This window comes from Macaca fascicularis, chromosome 4, assembly GCF_037993035.2.
Source record: "Macaca fascicularis isolate 582-1 chromosome 4, T2T-MFA8v1.1".
Lineage (NCBI taxonomy): Eukaryota > Metazoa > Chordata > Mammalia > Primates > Cercopithecidae > Macaca > Macaca fascicularis.
Window position 1 is genome coordinate 138,670,411 of NC_088378.1, and position 6,259 is coordinate 138,676,669.

Sequence of the window (6,259 nt, forward strand, 5' to 3'; positions counted from 1 at the left end):
TAATTAGGGCTGTTTCAAGGTTTTTGCAATAAATAAACAGAGTAGGCAGAATCGCTAACTATATTGATGAGCTGAGTAGAAAAAGTTTCCAAGGCCAATATCAGGGCTCTGATCTCAGCTCTCTAAGTGCTAGTAAACCCAGATTGAGTGAATGAATTATGTGGTCTCCACCAGACTGCCGCCTTTCCATGTTTACCCGAACCATCAGTAAATAGCGTTAAAGCATTAGGTATGGGGGAATGAACTATTTTTGTCAGCAAAATCACAGGAGTACAGGATAAGAAATGAAGGAGTTTATTAGCAGGAAGAACATGCTCTATTTGTCCTGTGTAATCAGAGAGAGCTATTTGCAGATCTAACAATAGAGACAAAACTGATTCAAAATACTTTTTACTTAAAAAGTAATTTGATGATCATATGATATCAGGATATCAAGATCATAACCTAGCAACTGACTGCATTGTTTGTGGTCTGAATATATTACTTTACTGATTAATTGAATATAGGGAGAGAGTGTTTTAGTCCCAGTATGTGAGAAAAAAAAAAAAAAAAACAACCCATTCTAGAAAGTGCAGTCCTGGGGTCATCCATCCTATTTACCCCGTAGGGGAGTGTTTGGTGGGAAAAATAAACAACTGGATGGAAAAATGGGTGTCTATGCGATCTAGTTGCGTCTGAGAAACGGCTTGTCCTATTTCCTCGATTTTCCTTTTTGCTGCAAAGATTAAATATCTGGGAGAATCCAGGGCTGTATTGCCCTTTAAGATAGAAAACAGGTTTTGCAGCTTATAAGTAGGAATGCCTAAAGTGGGGCAGAGCCAGTTGATATCACCTAGTAATTTCTGATAATCATTTAAGGTATGTAAGTTGCTAGTATTTAATTTAACCTTTTGAGGTCTTACTGACTGGAAAGTTAGCATGTACCCAAGATATTTCCAAGGAGAGGAAGTTGTACTTTTTTGGGTGCAATGATTAAACCTCTTAGCTGTGTATTCTTTATTACAGAGGTATATAGATTTAAAAGTATTGGCTCTGTTGGGGCTGCTGGTAAAATATCATTCATAAAATGAATAATCTTACAATTGGGAAATTCTTTTCTACTGGGGAGCAAAGCTTGATTTACATAATACTCACATGGTAAGTACTGTTTAGCATCCCGTGAGGAAGCACTTTCCAAAGAAATAGACAAGCTGTCCTTTCATTATTGATAGCTTGTATTGTAAATGCAAATTTTTCTCTGTCCTGTTCTGCTAGGGGAAGTGTATAAAAGCAGTCCTTTAAGTCAATAGTGACTGTAGGCCAATCATGAGGAATCACCATGGGGGAAGGGAGGCCCTGTTGAAGGGGTCCCATACATTGCAAATTAGCATTAATAGCACATAGGTCATGCAAAAGTCTCCATTTCCCAGAGTTTTTGGGGATGATGAAAATGGGCGAATTCCAAGGACTGTTAGATGGTTCTACATGTCCAGCCTTTAGTTGCTCTTCAACTAATTCAAGGGCTTTTTGTAATTTCTCTCCCTTCAGAGGCCACTGTTCTACTCAAATTGGATCTTGAGAGAGCTACGTCAGGGGTAGGGGAAGAATAGTAACAGTGGCCACTGTTAGAAAGGGGTCTGTAGAGTGACCTCTGCAGATCCTATTAGAAGGGCTAATAGGTCCCATCCCCAAAGATTAACAGGGATGGGCATGATTAGAGATTGTATAGCTCCCTTTCTTCCTTCTGAATCACAACAGGCTAGGGGGTGTGTGCTCTGCTTGGCTGTGTGTGCTTCCCCAATGCCAACAATTTTTTGTTTCTGAGTGACCCAAGGCCAAGTTTCCGGCCAGTTTTGATCAATAATGATTGAAATTTCCACCCCTGTGTCCAATAAGCCAGTAAAATTCTTATTTCCAATTTTTAAGGTAATCATGGGTCTCTGATCAGTGATTAATTGATTCCAATATACTCCTGTGGCTTCTGTGCTCCCAAAACCTCCCTTTCCCCTTTCCTTCCTGTGGGCATTGAGGACCCAGCATGGTAAAATCAGTAACTGAGCTATCTTTGATCCAGGGGGAAGAATATGCAGACCTTTACATTCCATCATAACCAATATCTCACCTTGGTAGTCACTATCAATTACCCTGGGGAGCACATTAATTCCTTTACTGGATAGGTTACACCGCCCTAGGACTAATCCCACTGTTCCCGGAGGCAGCGGGCCCCATATCCTGGTTGCAAGTCTTTTAGGGTCTTCTCCTTCTTTCAGCACTAATTTGTTGGAGCAGAGTAAGTCCAGTCCTGCATTCCCAGTGGTGGCTGCTCTGAGAGAGAGGACCTCAATCAGATGGAAAGCCCCTGGCATTGCTCCAGTTTGAAGCAGGGCCTGAGGCCGGCCCCTCATGACGTTTCCTACCTGGTTACTCACAGGATTTCCGTTTTCATCAAATTTTGACCTGCATTGATTTGCCCAATGTTTCCCCTTTTTACATCAGGGGCATATAGAAGGGGGTTCTTTCCCTGAGTTACCTTGGTCTCTATTATGGGGGCATTCCCTCTTCATATGACCTGGCTGTCCACATAGAAAACAATTTTGGTTTCTCTCCCTTTTCACTTTAGGAGGCCTTAATGCCATAACCAATATTTTGGCTTTGTGTATCTCAGTTCCCACCAGCTGACATGCTTGTATAAATTCCCCAACTGTGGCTGCCTTTCCTCTGATTGCCTACATTGCTTGCTGGCAATCCACATTAGCGTTTTCAAAAGCCAGTTGCAACAATAAGATATCAGCAGCCTGGGCGTGACTAATTTGTCTCTTAATTGCCTAGGTTAACTGACTGATAAACTCAACAAATGGCTCCTGAGACCCTTGTCAAACATTTATAAAAGATCCCTGCTGAACTCCACTTTCAGGAATTCGGTCCCAAGCCCTGAGAGTGCACAAAGACACTTGAGCATAGGCCTGGGGATCAAAATCTAGTTGTTGTTGTACATCGGCATGGGGACCCTTCCCCTGGAGTGTATCAGCTGTTATATCTTGCCCGGTCACTTGTTTCTGGTTGGCTTGTTGCTCACACAACTCAAAATATTCTGCCTTCCAGAGGAGGTATTGGCTAGGCTTCAAAGTTGTTTTAGCTAGCATTGACCAGTCCCATGGAGTCATACAAAAGTGGTCTGCCAAGGCCTCAATCATTCCTTTCGTAAATGGGCTAGTGGCTCCATTTTCTTTAATGCCTTTTCTTAGCTCCTTATAAGCATTAAAAGAAATGGGTTCGTGTACCTGATTGCGTTGTCAGTCTTGCATTACCTGGGCAGGCTAAGAGCTCCCCTTTTAATGCTGCTTGCTTAAGACAAAGTCCCACAGCTGGAGCGTGTCTCCTGTCTTTTTTCCTTTCTATTGGAGGAGGGGGCTCAGGCAAAACCTCCGTTTCCTCTTTATTATTTTGGCCTGGTGATATCAGAGCTGAGGGACTCGGGGGTGGTAAAGTACGTGACGGTGCCTCCTCCTTTCCCTTTTTAGGCTCTTCCGCGTATAATGGGACCAAAGCTGCCATTACTAAGGCCCATAGCGTTAAAGATGATACTGGGACCCGTTACGCTTGAACATGATGTTGCTTAAGATTTCTCCTACTTGTTCCCAGAGCTCTAGGTCTAGCGTGTCTTCTTTGGGGAACCATGGGTTATGGGATACAACAGTTTGCATTAGGTGCCTTAATTGAGCCTGCAAAACCAAGGCTCTGCTAGCTTTAAGCAGCTGTTTCAATATTTTATATACTGTTTCTGTTGAGCTGATAAGTGTTGCCCCATGATGAAACCTTAGCCTGAACAATCTCCCGCCCCAAACTTGGAAATCCCTAGTGGGCACCAATGACTTGATTACTCACTGAATGTGCAGTTCCTTTTTCACCTTTGTTTTCAGGGGGTCCATCACTCTCCCTTTGCAGCATTCCTCACACAGGGCACCAGCTGCGGGGGTTTGACCCATAGATCCTGACCCAACGATGGATGACAGATGTACACTGACACAGATATCTTTTTTGTCAGTTCGGCTGAGAGTGCAGGCCACACACAGACACCAAGGAAGGTGCTGTAAAAGAGTTGCAGCTGTGGTCCTGATCAGCCAGCAAAGCTGACATTTATTCAGTAAAGATTAAACGACAAAGGTCGTAAGTAAACACCACTAGAGGGTAATTGACCTGGTTGATGACCCCCTGAGTAGACAGCAATTATGCACCCGCAGTTGACGAAAGTTTGGTCTTATGACCACATGTAAACAAGCTATTTAGATAAACTACTCTACATTCCTTTATATCTGTGCCCCAAGAAATTAACTCAAGGTAAGGATTATGCTGCTTTCAGCCATAACCCTATCTTGAGACTTTTGCAAATACCTTCCAGCCTTCCAAGAAGGTTTGTGTCTATATCCTATAATTTTACAATTTCTCTCACTATCCTGACTGAACCCCCACACTAGACTAACCAAGAAAAGAAGAGAAAAGAGAATACCCAAGTAAACAATATCATAAATGAAAAAGAAGCTATTACAACTGATCCCACAGAAATACAAAAGATAATCAGAAACCGTTATGAACAAATATATGGTAACAAACTGGAAAAACAAGAGGAAATGGATAAATTTCTGGAAACATACAACCTACCAAGATTGAATCAGGAAGAAAGAAAATCTGAACAGACCAATAATGAGTAATGAAATTGAATCAGTAACAAAAAATCTCCCAACAAAGAAAAGTCCGAGAGCATATAGTTTCACTGATGAATTCCACCAAACTTTCAAAGAACTAACACCAATTTTCCTCCAACTAGTCCAAAAAACTGAAGAGGAGGGAATTCTCCCAAACTCATTCTACGAGGCTAGCATTACCCCAATGGCAAAACCAGACAAGGATACTCCAAGAAAAGAAAACTAAAGGTGAATATCCTGATGAATACAGATGGAAAAATACTAACCAAAATAGTAGCAAACTGAACCAAACAGTAGATCAAAACAATAATATAATGTGACCAAGAAGGATTTACACCAAGGATGCAAAAATGTTTCAACATACAATAATCAGTCAACGTGATACATCACATCAACACGGTGAAGGCCAAAATCCATATGACTATCTCAATAAATGCAGAAGAAGCATTTGATAAAATTCAATGCCTTTTCATGATAAAAACTCTAAACAAACTAGGCATAGAAGGATCATGCCTTAATATAATAAAGGCTTTATGTAACAAAAACCCACAGCTAACATCATACAGAATGATGAAAACTTGAAAGCTTTTTCTCTAGGAACTGGAAAAAGACAAGTATACTCACCTTCACCCCTCCTACTCAACATAGTACTATTCTGTCCATCCAAGGAGGCACTGAATATCAGCCCTGTCTCCTATCCACCATCTTGCTGGCAAGAGCTCATAAAGCAAGTTCCAAAATAATATATTTAGAAAAACCAAACACTCCACCAGAACACTCTTAGAACTGATAAGAAATTCAGTAGACTTGCAGGGTACAAAATCAACATACAGAAATAAGTAGCATTTCTATTCATCAACAATGAAATAGCTGAGAAACAAATGAAAAGGCAATTCCATTTACAACAGCTACAAAAAATATGATAAAATACTTAGGAATAAATTTTACCAAAGAGGTGAAAGATCCCTACAAGGAAAACTACAAAATACTGATGAAAGAAATCGAAGTGGACACAAACAAATGGAAAGAAATTCCACGCTAATGGATCAGAAGAATAAATATCACTAAAATGACCATAGTGCCCAAAGCAATCTACAGATTTAATGTGATCCCTATCAAAATACCAATGTTATTTTCCACAAAAATAGAAAAAACAATCCTAAAACTTTTATAGAACCAAAAAAGAACCTGACTAGGCAAAGTCATCCTGAGCCAAAAGACCAAAGCTGGACGTATCACAATACCTCAGTTCAAAACATTTTATAAGGCTGTAGTAACCAAAACAGTAGAGTACTGGTATAAAAAAAGACACATAGACTGATAGAATACAACAAAATAGGGGAAAGAATCAAGGTGGATGGGAGGCAGGAAGAGATTGTCCCTCCAATTTGGATGAACAGAGCAGCGTGTGGAGTCTGGCATCATGAATTTTTGCTCCAGACCTACTGCAGGAATAAATTGGGAAAGCCGAGAGAACCCACAGACCCTCTGAAGGATGCAGATTGCTCCTGCAGGACCTGGGAGACATCCCAAATACTATGAGTGCCCAAATTGTGGAAGTCAGAAAGGAGGATGTC